The sequence below is a fragment of the Halichoerus grypus genome, chromosome 10, assembly GCF_964656455.1.
Source record: "Halichoerus grypus chromosome 10, mHalGry1.hap1.1, whole genome shotgun sequence".
NCBI classification, from domain to species: domain Eukaryota; kingdom Metazoa; phylum Chordata; class Mammalia; order Carnivora; family Phocidae; genus Halichoerus; species Halichoerus grypus.
In genome coordinates, this window is record NC_135721.1 from 26,927,181 (window position 1) to 26,944,420 (window position 17,240).

The 17,240-nt window shown below is 37.7% G+C and overlaps 1 long non-coding RNA gene across 2 annotated transcripts in view; it reads left to right on the forward strand.

The window, feature by feature from the left end:
- Positions 1 to 17,240, forward strand: part of LOC118536220 (uncharacterized) — a 207,305-nt gene that overhangs the window by 156,920 nt on the left and 33,145 nt on the right. The window lies entirely within an intron of this gene.

Below are 17,240 nucleotides of genomic sequence, written 5' to 3' on the forward strand. Positions count from 1 at the left end.
GAACGTATTTGTATGGCTTGAATCCTGTTATATTTACTGAAACTTATTTTGCAGCCCAGAATATGGTCTATATAGGTGAATGCTCATTGTGCACTTGTATATGTATTTTGCTGTTGTTTGGTGGGGTGTTCTATAAATATTAATTAGTTAGGTCAAGTTGGCTGATAATGTTATTCAAATCCAAATCCTAACTTATTTGTGTCTGTTCTATAAATTATTGGAAGAGGAGTGTTGAAATTTCCAACTATAATTATCAATTATTCTATTTCTTCTAGAAGTCCTATCAATTTTTGCTTCATATATTTTGAAGCTGTATTATTAGGTACATAAATGTTTAAGAATGTTATGATTAATGATTAATACTCAGGATTATGAAATGATCTTCTTTATCTCTCTAAATAATCTTTGCTTTGAAATATACTTTGTCTAATATTAATGCCAACATTCCAAATTTCTTTTGATTTAATGTTAATATGGTATATATCTGTCCATATTTTCACTTTTAATATATGTGTTTCTTTAATGAATGTTTCTTGTAGTAGTGTATAGGTATGACTTTTAAAAAAATCTATATGATAATCTCTACCTTTTCAAGTATTTAGATAATTTAAATTTAATGTAATTATTGATATGATTTTGCCTAAATTGGTCATCTTGCTATTTGCTTTCTTTTTGTCTCACCTGGTTTTTGTTCCGTTTGTTCCTCCTTCTTTCTTTTGGACTAACTTATTTTTTTATAATTCTATTTTATCTACATTGTTGGTTTACTAGCTATAACTCTGTTTATTATAGTAGGTGCTTTAGGTTTTATATTATACATCTTTAACTCATCACATTCTATCTTCAGGTAAAATTATACCACTTTATCACTGTTATATGAACTTTTCAACAGTATACACCTTTTTCTTGTCTCCCAGCTTTTGTGATATTAGCGTCATACATTTTACTTTTATAAATGTTTAAACAATGCACTATCTTAATATTACTTTTGTTTAAACATTTAATTATTTTTTAAAAGAGATTTTTAAGTAATAATTAGAGCAATATATTCTCCTATTTTGTTATCATTTTTGATGTTCTTTATTCCTTTGTGTAGATTTTCATTTTCATTTGATATAAATATTTTTTCTGCTTGAAGGATTTCCTTTAACATTTATTGTAGTAATGCTCTGCTGGTGATGAATTTTAGTTTTAATATATCTGCTTAAGTCTTTATTTCATCTTCATTTTTGAAAGATATTTTCACTAGGTATAGAATTCTATATTGACAGATGTTGTTTCTTCTGTTTTCTTTGCTTGCGTTGTCTCCAGCCAAGAAATCAGCTGTCTTGATTATTGTTTCTTTGTATGTAATAAGACTTTTTTCCTCCCTCTGGCTACTTTTAATATATTTTTCTTTATCGCTGATTTTGAGCAGTTTGATTATTGATGCACCTTTGCATATTTTCTTTGGTTTATTGTGCTTGAGATTTTTTTTTTTTTTTAAGTGTGCTCTATGTCCAATATGGGGCTCAAACTTACGACTTGAGATCAAGAGTCAGATCCTCTGCCAACTGAGCCAGCCAGGCACCCCTGTGCTTGAGATTTTTTAGCCTCTTGATCTATGGGTTTATAGTTTTTATCAAATTTTAAAAAAATTATAGCCATTATTTCTTCATTTTTTTCTACCACCTACATCACCCCCAAAACCCAGGGACTCCAATTATACATATATTAGGCTGCTTGCTATTGTCTTACATTTCATGGATGCAGTATCCATTTAAAAACTCTTTGTTTCATTTTAGATAGTTTTATTGCTATGTATTCAAGTTCACTAATCTTTTCTTCTGCAGTATCTAATCTGCTCTTAATCTTATCTAGTCTATTTTCAACTCCCACATTGTATTTTTACCTCTAAAGGTTTGATTTGGTTCTATCTATATCTATCTATCTTTTTATCCTCTCTACTTAAATTTCTGAATGCATGATATATATAGCTGTAATAACTATTTTAATGTCCTTTTCTTCTAATTCCAACACATGCTTCAATTTGGGGTCATTTTTGTTTATTTTTTTTCTTTATTATAGGTTGTATTTTGCTTCTTTGTCTCTTTTTTGGATCTGACAACTTGTTATTAGAATCCATATGTTAAAAGTTTTACCTTGTTTGGTGTTGTATACCTTTTTATCTTATAAATATTTTTTGTCCTTTGTTCTGGAACACATTTAAGTTATTTAGAAAAGTTTGCATTTAAGATACATTAGAACTGTAGCAGTACTCAGTCTGAGGAGAATTATATCCCACTACTGAGGGAAGACGCTTCTGTATAGTCTACCTGAAGCTCACTGAATCATGAGGGTTTCCATTCTGGCTAGTGGGAACAGACACTATTCCTGGCCTTGTATGAGTATTAGGCACTGTCACCTTTACTACTTTTGGGAGACTTTCCTCAGCTCCTAGTAGTTTCCTCACATATATTTTCTGATTATTACTCAGCTGAACACTGAAGGATCCCTTTATAAATGTTAGAAATTCTTTCTCCATGCAACTTTCTTCTCTCTGGTGCACTGTCTTAAGAACTATAGTCACATATTTCACAGACTTTTACTTCTGTCTGCTCATGTTAGAAGGTCCACTATGCTCTGCTTTGATTCCCCCTACCTGCACCATGATCTGAAACTTTCGTAAGGAAATAAGCTGGAGCAACTATAGGGATCACCTGTCTTTAAGTGAGCACTGTCCTTCATCCACTCTCCAATGTCATGAAAGCAATTTTAAAAAAATTGGTTATCATTTTTTATTGTTTTAGGCAGGAGCATACATCTGGCCAGAAGCAGAAATTTTCATTTGTCTTGAAATTAAAACTTCTCTATGCTTATATCTCATCTCTCCAAAAAGGTGATAAACTCCTCTAGATTAGGGGATTCATCTTTAACTTGGGTACATTTCCTGTAACACAGTGAACTTTGCTGTAAACTTAGAAAGTTCCTGGTACAAGGGATAATGACAGCATAGGGATTACTTTCAATGCTCTTTCTCCATGTCTATCACACGACATTTAATAATATCATCTTGAGCTTACTCTTGTTATCTGTGTTCCTCTGAAGGAAGAGGAGGGCAGATGAGTCTGGCTTTGAGTGAAAGTAGGTGTTCCAAGGCCTGGGACCCTAGGGTTTGAATTAAGTCAATAACCAGGTAGAAAAGTTGAACCCCAGGGGTACCTGGCTGGCTCAGTCAGTGGACCATGTGCCTCTTGATCTTGAGGTTGTGAGTTCGAGCCTCACATTGTGCACAGAGATTACTTAAAAATATATAAATAAAAAATATATGATACCTTTAAAAAAAAAGAAAAGTTAAAGCCCAAATATTGGGAGGAAAGCCATGAGAAGGAAATACAGGAGTCCAGCAACTGGAATTCCAGTGAGGGGCCAAGAATATGAAAGCTGGGATTAGGATTAAGGGGAGAAAAACAGTCCTGCAAATATCCTAGGTATGTACTGGGTATAGGTGGCCTCTCCATTTGAGTACTTTAAAAAATAATCTGGTATGAATATGGTGAAAAGGTGAGTGAATCTGGCATAAAGAGACAGAAGTGTGATGGAAAATCATTTAAAGCACATTAACTGCAGCCAGGTCCTCTTGCAATTCTGTTAGTATGGCTCTAATCACTGCATTAGCTTTATAAACCCTGCCATCCTGTTTATTCACAGTGGTTTCCTGGCTTTGTTGCTTTATAACTAGGATATATGTAAACATAATAAACACTCACACAAAACATCTGTCTCAAAATTGGTTTAGTTTCTTCATAAAGAAGCCAGAAATTCTGATATGATCACAATAAAAAGATCATGCTGTTTGTAATGCTCAGGGCTTTTCATTACCTTAGCAAGGTTTTAAATGAATAATAAGTTTAAAATTCAAATAGAATATTATAAGGTAATATCTCAAAACATTTCATATTTATTTGCTCTTTGTTCAGATACTATGGCTTCCAGGTATAGCAGTGTCTGATAGGCCTTACTCAATATAAACATAAATTTCTGTGGTTCCTACCTGCCCATCAACATAACAGCCAGATAAGAATTCCTGAAGATCATTTAAAATAATGGTTGAACTATGTCCTGGCACTATGATGAAGGCCATGCAATATATTATCACATTTAATATTTGCAACTAAGCAGATACTATTCTCCTTATCATTTTCTAGAGGAAATTCCAGTTTGCAGAGTTTAAGTATCTTCTCTAAAATTTCTATTATCAAGGAAATCAAAATCAGGTCTCTGACTTTGAAGTTCTTAATCACTGTTCTGCATGGTTCTCCCTTGTCTCTTTTTGTCTCTTTTGTTTATAGAGGACTGAGCTACAAATTCAACAATCACATTGCCTTGACTTATTATCTCACTTAGTCAAAAGGTACTGTAGAAGGAATGTTTGTGTTCTCCACAAATTCATATATTGGAACCTAATCCCCAATGTGATGGTATTTGGAGGTGGGGCCTTTGGGAGGTGATTAGGTCATGAGGATGGAGCCCTCATGAATGGAACTAATGGCCTTATCAAAGAGACTCCAGAGGGCTCCCTTGTCTCTTCCACCACATGAGGGCACAGCAGTAAGATGACTATCTGTGAACCAGGAAGCAGGCTCTCCCTAGATGTCAAATCTGCTGGCACCTTGATCTTGGACTTTCCAGCCTCCAGAGCAATGAGAAATAAATGTTTGTTGTTTAAGCCACCCAGTGTATGGTATTTTATGATAGCAGCCTGTAAGGCATAAGACCCAAGGCCATTCTAGGATATGTTCTTGGAATTCATCAATGGGTTCTGCTAGGTTTGTAATTATAGGGTTTACTAGAATTAGGAGTCTTTCTGCCACTCCCTGCTACCGTCTTAAAAACATACTTTAGGATGATATGGCAAGTTGATTCATAAAAATTTATAAAACACAATAGGTTTTCTTTATTTTTGCCACTGTGAGGTTCAGATTAATTTTCCTTCTGCTGGAACCCAATGCAAACCAACTTTTCATGGTTTATTGGGAGGGAGTGAACTTCCTCAGGACATTGTGTGCATTGTCTCGCAATGACTGATGGGGGCAGCAGAGAGCTTTCCAAGTGAGCATGACAGGCCAGGTGAGAAAAACTTTTCTTGGGTATATTTGGAGTGCGTGTGAGGTAAAGAGAAGCATGAATAGTGGTGTGAGGGCTTATCAGCAATCATGAAAGGTGGCAGAAAGAGGAATCAAGTCATACATGTAGGTAGGCCAGGTATGAGAGTCAGAGAAATTGCCAGTTGGAGTTGAGGATAATAAGCAGTTGAATAGGAAAAAAATCTAGGTGCTGATGCAGGTCTTCCTGCTCAGCTTCAAGCTATGAAGAGCTATAATTATGTTTTTAAAAAATTTTAGGTGGTACCAATCAAAATCTCACATACTTTATATTTGTTATTGCTATATTTGTTATTATTTTATTGTATTTATTTGTTATTATATTTGTAATTAAATTCTCATAAAGATCTCATAACTTCTCATAAAAATCCCATGGAGGGTATTACCCAAAAGTTACAAGAAAAGAAACTGAGCAAGTTCAGAAAATTTGGGAGTAGATCTCAACGCTGATCTAATCCCAAATCTTGGGCTTTCTCCCTTAAATTCTCAACATTTTTACCATTTTCTTCTAGTAAAAGATTATTTCTGTACCTAGAAAATTTGAAGAGAATCAATGCAGTGATATTTTTAAAAGCCTAAATTCCCATTTTAAATCTATTTCTGTCTAAGAAATATTCTTTAGAATGTATTTATTGGAATAAAATCTTTCCTTGGAGACTCAAGTTTCTTTGGTATACCATGACAATAATTTAATTACCAAATTATCTGAGGGTGATAACAGGATAGTAGATGTTAGACTAGAGAGTTCCTCATTGCAGAGGTGTGCATGACCTTGTGAGCTTCAGTTATTCAGAGTTGTCATCTCGTCTCAGAAGCTGGTATGTTACCACATAAATTTGACTTACACTGAGATTAAAAAATGAAACAGCTGTTATATGGCTCAGATTGTTATAGGCTACAATAATCTAAATACATTGGTTGGTATGTAAAAATTCTAAGATGATTTGGAAATTAAAATTTAGAAGTTCGTTTTACAGTATAATTCTAGAGGAAGACTAGCAATGTGGAACTGGCATTTTCTTTGAATTTGATTGAAATGGTGAAATCAGCAAAATCTACAAAAGCAAAAGTAAAAGGTGATCATAGTGTTGGTATAATCACAGAACATCCTTCAGGATGCTCTTCCTAAATTCAGCATAGCCTACAAGAAAATGAAAAATGCATGAATAAAATTAATGTGTCGAAGAACTGTCTTTAGTGGTTTAGTTGTATATGGGGCTACAAATAACAGAATTCTATTTTCTCAGATGTGTCAATTTCATGCATGCATTGTGGAACTCTGCTTAGGCTAGTACATTTTGCTTAGATTAAGGCTATGTAAAATTACTGGTTAGAATCTTTAAGACTAAGATGACCTCCATGATTCCTGCCTGTTAATGTTCACATCTTTGTGTAATCCCCTTCTCTGATTATGGATGGACCTGTGACTTATTTCTAACCAATAGAATATAGCAAAGGTAATGAAATATGACTCATAGGATTATGTCACATTATATAAGAATCTGTCTTTCTTGAGAATTTCCTTATCAACTTGATGAAACAAGCAGCCATGTTGGAAAGTCCAGGTGGTAAGGAACTTAGGGCGTTTCTCTTCCAATGGCCAACAAGAAGCCTGACCCTCAGTTCTACAGCTGCAAGAAAGTTAATTCCACCAACAACCTGAGTGAGTTTGGAAGTGGTTTATCCCCTAGTCAAACTTAGATGAGAATGCAGGCCAGCTGACAACTAGATTGCTGCCTCAGAAGAACCTAAGAAGAGGACCCAGCTAAGCTGTACCCAGGTACCCAGCCCACAGAAACTGAGAAAATAAATATGTGTTGTTTTAGGCTGCTAAATTTGTAGTAATTTGTTGTATAGCAATATGTAACTAATAAATACTCCATCTAGCTAATGTTACCCTAACCTCTTCCCTGATTATTCTCCTATATCACTTTGTTTAAATCTTTCTTAAAATCTGACACAGTAGTTGTTTACGTTTAATTATCTATCTCCCTTCCCTTGATTCTCTTAATTTTGTAACCTCCGAGAAGTCACTTGAATTCTCTGAAGCTCAGTTTCCTCATCTATAAACTGGGGTTAATCATACCTGTACCCCCAATGTTGTGAGGCTTAACTAGGCTTGTGTTTGGAAAAAGCCCTGAGTGATGTTTCAACTCTGGTCTATTCTGACTCCTCCTGCAAAGCTTTAACTTTCATTATACCTTATCCTGTATGCCCTAGGTTTTGATCATATCAGTCCATGAAGTCTTGCCTTACTCTCTGGATTCTTCATTTCTTGTCTACCTGGCTTTCCTAGTAGACAACAGTGCTTATTTACCTCTGTTTGATTTATTGTAGCCCATGGACTGCGCTCATTAAATAGGAAGGATAATGGTGGCCACCAGCTTTCAGTGAATAAGAATTTTGAAGCTGGTATTTTTCAAAGTACTTTGGTGCTCTTGCAATAGCCTAGTCTCACCAGTGCATAGGCCTCTCCCCAAGAGATAAACAGAATGTGCAATTACCCTTCCTATAGTATTGAGCCCACAGGGAAAAACGTGATCATATTTGTGATCTTAATTAGCTATAGAATGAATTGTGAGTCTGGGCTACTTAAAAGAGTTGGGAGCAGATCCTTAGCACCTACAAAATGGTAACAGTTTCCCGGATACTTGTGGTTGCTCATCTGCACACCAGTTCCTTAGAGTCCCAAAATGCTGCCTCTGTCTTCACCATCTCCAAAGATAAATGCCCAGTTTCTAGGTTTGTTTCTTCTGACGTGAATCCCTAGCCCTTTGACAAGATGGAAGAAATGTCTCAGAATTATAGAAAATAGATGGTTAAAGGAACTTAGTCTAATAACAGTAATGATAGCTAGCATTTCTGAATACTTACACTGTATTATGGACTGTGCAGAGTGCTTGATATATGATGTCTTGCTTAATGTGATCCAACTCGTTCATTTTACAGATGGAAAAATTTGGTTCATTGTTAACTTTCAAAATGTTTACTTTGACTAATAACATGGGCTCTGCTTCATCATAGTGCTTCAATAGGAATAACTGAATACATAAATTGCATTTTTATGAATTTAAAAGTAGGCAGTGTAGTCTAATGGTTAGAAACCCTAGCCTTTGAGTGATACAAATCTGGGTTTAAATCCTGGTTCTGCTACTCACCAGCTGTGTGATGTTGAATAAATTACTAAACCTTTCTGAACCACTATTTCTTCATCTGTACCACAGAGATTATAAGGCTACAGTGGACTGTGTAAGAAAGAAAATCAAGAATATAAAATTTATACTATCTTGCATGTACATGTGCAGAAAATGATAGCTATTATGTACAGTATTTTTTTATCAAATTTTTGTCAGAATTATCATTATTATAACCAAAATTTTATCTTTCAATATTATCTTATTATTCACATTTTGCAAGTGAGGAAGTCACAGATAAAAAGGTAAATGCTGGTCATTTGTTCTGTAACATTAGTTAAAGAGCTGGGACTTAGATTGAGGTATGCAGACTCTGGGTATCAAGCTCTTTCCTGTTCTGTAGTGCTGTTTCTTTACACTAACTGCTCCTTTCATTCAGCTGAGAACTTCGTCTCCTGCTTTGGCTATATAGATACATGTTTAGTTTATAAGAGCAAGTGAACACATGTTTCTAAGGAATATGAACCCTGAGTATGGGTTAAGTCATTTGTCCCTCAAACTGAATCTCAAAGGTAAAAGAAAGAGAGGGATAACAGAAGGGCAAAGGTGCATCATCAGCCATCCAGAGATCCAGGAGAGGGCATCATTGCTGGGTAATTACCTTGTGGAGGTAATTATGTAGGTCAACTACACATATGTTAGCCTAAGATGGTATATATACATGAGCCGTATTTTTTCTCCTTGCTTTCTGCCTCCTTGAGCACAGTTCTGGAATTTTGTGGTCATAAGAATATGGAACTTCATTGGTTAATTTATTCATTTAAAATTTATTTGGCTCCTAATATGTGTCAGGTACTGTACTATACCCTATGCAAATCATTAGACCCTATGCAAAAATCAGTAAAGCCAAGTCTTTCCTTATGGAACTTACGGTAGGGAAGAAAGATGAAATGTTGAATAGAAAAACATAATTGCAACAACTGACTATTAAGATTGAAGTAAGATCAAGTTGTTCTTAGAACAAGTAGCAGGGAGACCTGATCAAGACTGGGAGGGGTCAAAGAAGACTTCCAGGAGGAAATGATAAGTGATCTAAGTCTCAAAGGGGTTAACCAGGCAAAGAATAAGAAGGAAAGATGTCTATTAAGTACCACATGCTGAAGACATGGAGATTTGAATCATCAAGGGGCATTTTGGGAAGTGCAGGTAATTCAGAGGATAACTCAGATGGAGCGTGCCAAGGCAATAAATATAACTGGCAAGGTAATTATGGCCAGATCTTGAAGACCTTGTAAACCACTAGAAGGATTTTTGACTATGGCCTAAAGGCATGTGGAAACCATTGAAGGTTTTTGAGCAAGGAAATGGCATAATTATGTTTAGAAATATGACTCTAGTCATCTGTGCTGAATAAGACCCAGAGGCTAGTGCTGGAGGCTGTGGTAGTGAACCAAGTGAAAAATCATAGTGAGGAATTGGTGGCCAATAATATAGGGTCGGAGAAAGAAAGGAGGAATCTAGAGAGGACTCCTAGACTTTTGATTTGGGTGACTGGGAAATGGAGGTGTAATTCCCTACGGAATGAGAAGCAGATTTTAGTGGGATGCAGGGAGAGCTTAGATGTGTGGATGTAATAAGAAGGGAAGAGAGAAAGAATGGATAAGGAGATTGTAAGGAAGCAGTGGTGTCATTAAAGCCAAAATTGGAGAAAATGATGAGATTAGGGGACAACGTGTAGCAACAAATGAGAGACAGAGAGAGAGAGAGAGAAAGTAAAATAAGTACTGAAAAGTGTTAATTGAATTTAACAATACATCAGTCACTAGTGACCATGGTAAACAACAGTTTCAGAGAAGAGCTGGAAGCCAAGAAAAGATGGTTATATATTTACATTTGGAGGGAAATGAGCCAGAGGATGGCATGGAAGTCGTATTCAATTTTTCCTTCCTTTGGGCACATGGTAGGATTTCGCTTTCTCACACCCTTTGAAGTTAGAGCTATGTGACTTGGTATTGCTAATGAAATGTAAGCAGATGTGACATTGTCACTTTGGGCTGGAAACCAGAACTGGTGTGCAATTTTCTACCTTTCCTTTTCCTGTCTCAGTGATCTGGAAAGCATATGTCAAGATAAATCTTCCGTTAGCCTGTGTGCTTGGAAGACTGCAATGAATACAACCCTCCAGGTGATCCACATTGAGTATGTAACATGAGCCAAATGTCAGGAACTTAGTTAATGTTGATTTCTCCAACTCTTGCATTTTACATTGCATTCAGCTCTGTGTCCACTGATTTTCTTGTTTCTCTTCAGAGTTATTTATTCTTAGAATGTAGAAAGTGGTATACATGACCACCATATTCAAGCACCCAGAATAGACTGGCTAGAGGCTCTGTGTCCCAGTTCCAAGTTCCCCTAAGAAAGAATGTGATTGACCAAGCTTGGGTCAAATGATCACTTCTAGTTCTAATCAGCTTTACCATGACATGGAAGGGAAAGAGATATACCATGATACTTAAGTTGTGAGGTGAGCAAGTTCTATAAGAAGAGGTATTAGTGGAATATATGGTACCTTTGACATTTCTAGCACAGTTGTAACACTTCAGTGACTATATCTTGTGTGGAATTAAAGGCACTGGTTGACTTCAAATAGGGTGGATGCAGTCTGTGACATTGGCTGACTGAAGGTCAGACAGGAAGTCCCCAGGCTCTGAACCAATTTTCAATGCCCAGGATTTTGGGTGGGGTGAGGCCCAGGAGGAAGCTATAAACCTTTCTCTGTGATATGCAAAACCATCAGACCAGAGGACTGGTGCCAACAACAAACAAAAGGTACAACCTGTGAAAACTCCAGACCAGCAGAAAGCAGGTAGCTGACAATGGCCACACTTGCAGATAAGAGGAAGCATACTATATGCGGTTATTATCCTCTTCTGAGGGCAGTGTCGTGGACTTACTGGGAAAGAGGTGTTCAGTAGATGGCAGACTCCAAAATGGAAAGGTCTTTAACCCAGACAGCTCTGAATGATGCTGGGGATTGCTTATTGTAAAGCACTATTAACTTTAAACCAATATGATTTTTTGGTTTCATGATATCAAATTTCTTGCTTGGTTAAAAAGCTAAGTGAAAGAAATCCTTTCAAAAAACTTCCTTTTGGCATGTTGTGGCTGACAAGCTTGCAAGTAGGCAGTTTGTGAAAGCTGATTTGGTTTCCGGTGGAGATGTTTTCCGGGATTCCAAATGGGATCTTGGACTGACAGAAATATGATGAACTTGAAAAGTAACTGGAATGCTTAGTTCTCTTAAGTATTTCTGACACTAGGGTTTTGTTGCCATTTGTACAACGGAACAACTTCTTATTTGCCTTGAGAAGTGGATACCATGAAGGGGAAGAAGAGTGAAACTCTCACCAGTGAGCTGATGTTATGAAATCCGAGGTTTTTTTCGAAGGCAGTCAGGAGCAGAATTAATTTGCAGGCCTCTGACAGTCTTGCAGTCATAATCAGCACTACAGGCTTAGGATCAAAGCCAAGTGGGCAATAGACAATATCCCTCCTCAGAGCTCCATCTGCCCACTATGAGACCCAAACTCTGTCTCTGGCCTCTTAGCTCTCAGTCTTGCCTGAAATGTGAACTTATGGCTTCTGCTTGTTCCCACTGTTAGCAGAGTATACCCTTAGTAGTTTGTTGATTAACTGTAGTGGGGGATAAATGTCTTTCTAAGTCTGTGGTGATGATTGCCTTCTACTGGACAGGACCCACTTCTGACCTAGAAGAAGGTGTTTCCCTAGTGGTATCTTGATGTTGTCCAGGCCTAATACCTGAGACTACAGGCTGGTTTAGATTTTTTATAATCAGTGCAATCAGTGCAGTGTATTTGGAGACAAGCAGCGGCTACAAAGGATGATAAAAGGATTTTAAGCTTCTGGCAGTAGAAAATGCCAGGTAAACTCAAGCTTCTACTTCACTTTGCTAAGATTGGGAGTTGGTACCTGCTGGGCATTCTTGGAAAGCAACCCATCTAGAGCAGGTGGGTCATGTGGGCCTGAGCTGCCATATTCAGAGAAGTCCTAGGCTCTCTCCCATGAATAGCACTGACTGGATTTTGCCATTTCAGTTATTGCATTTCTGAACTATAATATGTATGATCTTGTTATCTATTGTATACAAGTGAACCTTCTCTTTCCATCAAAGATGCAACCTCCTAGACAGAAAGGAGCATGATTTTTATTTCTAGCATTTTCTTCAATGCCTAGTAGAGAGTATGGAATGATTCAGAATACAGAACACATATGAGAAATTTTCTCTGAGGTAGACTTTCACTTAGTTTCAGAATGTTGTTTTCATATATATTTGATCTGACTACTTCATTGGCTCCAACTCATTGTCCTGTCTCATCCCTCAGTAGTGCAAAGTTTATGGTGTTGACTATCTGTGTGGCCTCCGTAGACTCATAATATCTAAATGATTGAGGTAATTTCACTTCAAAACCTCATTTTATAGGAAGGAACTTAAGACCCAGAGTGGAGAGAAATGAAAGCTCAGGTATTCTTACCCTCATGTTTGTCTTTCCCCATGTCCTTGGCCCGTTGCCTCAACCTGACTTCATTTCTTCATGATTCCTGGTTACCTGTTGAGCTTTAGTTTGTGATTCAGTCTTGACCCAGGCTGGAATCCCTGTCTCTCTCCTGACTTAACTCTTTTCTTTTGAACCTGGGCTTTACCTTTGTTCACCTGTTCCAGATTTTGTAGCTATTTTGGTCCTGTGTGATACCTAGTCTGATGCTGGGGACCTGGATATATCCATAAACTATTAACTTCCGAACACATCCCTCAAGGCCCTAAAACAAAGAGGACCAGAAGGGCTGCTGAGCAAGGCGAGAAGTGCCCTGCCCCTGTCTGGGTTTTGAGCAGGTGGAATGGTGACCAGCGAGGCTGCAAGTCACCGGAGTGCACCAGGCCCTAGGGCCTCCTGAGGAGAGTTATAGCTTAAACGGGGAACCATTAGAAACCCTGAGGCCAGGTGTCCTTAAAGTACTCCAGGGATGCTTTTAGTACTTTAGAAGGAGGGAGAATTTTCTAGGAGGGAATAAGTTTGCCACTCACAGATGGAAGCAATTCCCTAAACCAAACTTTGGAAAAAAAATTCTGGTGATTTATCAGCTTAATAACAGCTTCTTTCTATCAGCCAAATTCTAGAAAGCTGGATGAGATTTTGACTACCAGTTTAGGATATATGCACAATGCCTAGTTTTGGTGAAATTAAAAAAAAATGGAGCTATGTATTGTCATCATTATTATTATTGTTGTCATTATTATTTGTTGAAAAGTATTTAGACAATAGTTATTTACCAGGAGAGTCATAGAAGGCAAACTTTTCCATGACAAGAGACCCAAGTAATTTGAATATCCAAACCGGATCTTACTCTGATACCCGGGCTGCCTTTAGCATCCCGTTTCCAAAGGCAAAAGGGCAACCTCCCTACAAAGCATTCATCTGTCAGATTAGTTTATCAGACTAGCCAGCAGAGAGCTAGTCTGGCCCACTTCCTGCTGCTCCAGGCTGCCTCGAGGCAAGACTGAGACTGGTAGAAGACTAGATGGGCTTGATCAGAGATAGAGTTTATTGAAGTTTCTTTGCTTAGGATGGAGGGCAGGAAGTCTTCTGTAAAAAAGAAAAAAGCAGGGAGTGGCCTGGGGTGGGGCCTGCACTGACTTGACCAGTTTGGTCAATTCAATTAAAACAAATGCTCAAATTGATCAAGCAGGTTGCAAATCACCGGGAAATATAGGCAAAATAGTTTAAAATGTGTGCTTGTTGGGATTATCTGGAACACATGATCTCGAAGCCTGATTCTATCAAAATACTAACATGTAACTCATAGAATTATAAACAGGACTCATTGAAATGTATGTGTTCATCCCTCTGCCCATTACCATTTCTTGTTTACCCTGGAGGTGGGGAGGGGGCGGAGAGCATCAACTTGCAATTGCAAAAAGCATGCCGGAAATTCAAAAAGCCATGAGTGTTCAATTCTCTCTGTCTTTTCTCTCAGTAACTCCTTATCATCTTAATTTCATGGGTCAGATATTAGGAAGAGCCTGAATTGCAGGTTCTGCTGAGAAGGAAATGGCTAAACGAATAATATTTTTCACTGCTTAATATTTATTGAATCCATCTAATTCTAATTACAATATAGTGTTTCATCTCCTACAAGATTGCTTTTGCACGCAGAGATGACCTGTGACGTATGCTGCCATTATTATCAGGGGTTCCTTGTAGTTATCATTGTTGATTTAAAATCTTAGCAAACTACAACACACAGAAATCTCAAATCAAATGAGCATCCAACTACAATGTACCTTTCTACTCGATTAAAAAAGGTCCCTATGAAATCCAGTGTGGTATTCTTTTCTGCATCGACCTTCATTTGCTGCTAAACGGACTGGCACACACAAAAATACAATATATAACATTTTTAATAGTGGGAGTGTGAAATATGGCATGCACTATTTGGGGGTGTATGTGTGTGTACATAATATATTGAAATATACTTTTCCACGTATTATTTTGAGTAGGTTTTTGCTGGTACATTGAGAAGGAAGAGTGAGAGGAGTTGTGTAAGTGTATGTAGTAGGCACTCAGTGGAGGTTTGCTGACCTGAATCAAATGCTCTGTGTGCTTGTGATAGAGTGGCAGGCTGAGGGTCTCAGTTTCAAAGGCTGGGCTTTTCTGAGAAGTCACAGAGGGGCTGGCTGTTTCCTTCTATTTCGCGCCTCCCCAGGCTTTAATAACCAGGATATTTCTGGCCTTAATTCTCTAATTGAGTCTTTAATGCTGTTCTTTGTCTGCTGGCCATTTGAGAAAACCACCTGAAAAAATGGGGGCAGAGCTAAATTTTCCAAGAGGCAAAGGTAGGGAAAGAGAAGAGGAACAGTAGCTGGATAAGAGACATATTTTTTTTCCCGTAATTTAACTTACAGGCACATAGGAAAATTTAGTTGTAAAGGTCTTTTTGTTTTTGAATAAGACAACTAGAAGGCTGAGCTTTCTAAACCAATAAATACATACATCAAATTCTTATCATCCTCCTTTACAGGAAAGTACCTGAATCCCGATAGAAAAGACACAATGATTGGATATGCACTTTCCATTTTGGAGAAATACGTTAAATGAATGTCTTCGATGCTGTGTAGCCCACTCACTTGTTGAAAAAAAAAAAGATAAAAAGTATTTTAATCCTTAAACACACATGTGTGCACACAGGCACACACATACACAGAATTCATTATAATATAAAAGATAGGTTCCCTTTTATTGAAATGGTTAGAATCCGGGAAGACTGATCTAGTCCTTTTATATCCTGGAGAACCGCTGCGCTAGGCGTTTTCAACTTGTGCCCTGCTTTAGACTTTGTTTAGTTGGAGGTTCTTTCTTTAAGCTCTTTGTTGTCCTATTTAAAATTAATATATTGCAATACCTGCTAATATGGCTGGAACTTCTGTGGTTTTAATTTGAATCACTGAGGTATTTAAACAATAACAGAGTATAGCTTTCATTACTGTGGTTGCGTGCTAGGATTGAACGCTTACTTTCTGGAGCGTCAGCAGGCAGTCTAAGGGAGGGCCCCGCAGAGGAGATGATGAGCAGACCTGAGAAGCTGCGAACGGCTATGACACCCCTGAAGGTGAAATCCAGCAAGCTCCTGCTGTTACAGTTTCTAAAAGTGAATGCAGGATTTGGCATTGCTGAGACCTACCTCTACCCCAAGAACTCAAAGATTTGAGGGGGAGGGAAAAGGCAGGGAGTTGGAACAGATGTCAGGGCAGCTGGAGACAGACTCTGAAATACATAATTGCACCCAATTTAGTTACTGAATGTGGGGGTGCTTATGTGTACCAGGTTTTTTTAAAGGAGTAATAGACTTTTTATTGCCACTGAGCCTGAAATAAACAAGTGATTTGATCATTTTGTCTGCATTAATTGATGATGAATCAATTAGTAACCACTAAATTCAGCCAATCACCTATTTACTAACTGGTTTATAAATTCACCACTCCAGTAAAAGGGGTCGTGTCTGCACAGGACCTTGGGAACTCAATGTCCCAGAGAAAGGGGGTTTTCAAATACATATTTGTCTTACAGTGGCACGTGCTTATGTCCCCAGATGTCTGGGACCTATTATACCGTGTTCACTATTGGAAAAATGGATTGAGTAACTAAGGCTAGTTTTTATAGAAAGGACTACCCCTAGGAAGGGAGTTATAGATGTCTAGCTATAAGGAAATGCCATGTTCCTACAGTTCTCGAGCTTGCAATGTTGTAAGCAGGTTTAAAGCTCTTATTTACTTTTTCCTTTCAAACAATGTACTGAGGCCCATTCTTTACTTCCATACATTTGAAAAATGGTCCATCTAACATCCGGTGTCTTTTACCTAATGTGGTGCCACAAACTGCCTGGAGACCAAGTACTTACCTGCCAGAGACATTAAGTATGGGTTGGAAATTTGATTGGAAAATTCCTTTGCACCTCGAGAATGAGACATGAAGCCTAGAGCATGGGCTTAGCAGCTTACGTGTCCTTTCTGCAACCTCTAAGATACGGTTATGAGTGGCTTGCACAGAAGAGGCTACCTTCTCCCCTTGTTAAACTTAGCAGATGCCTAAACATTTAATAGAAAAACAAAAGCATTGGTGCTTTTGGTTATACCAGCAAACATGTTTTGACAGTGGGATATTAAAAGCTTCACTAATTTAAATCAACTTTATTTTTTTATTTTTTATTTTTTTTAGAGATTTATTTATTTATTTATTTATTTGACAGAGAGAGAGAGAGAGAGAGAGAGAGAGAGAGACAGCGAGAGAGGGAACACAAGCAGGGCGAGTGGGAGAGGGAGAAGCAGGCTTCCCGCGGAGCAAGGATCCCGAAATGGGGCTCGATCCCAGGACCCTGGGATCATGAC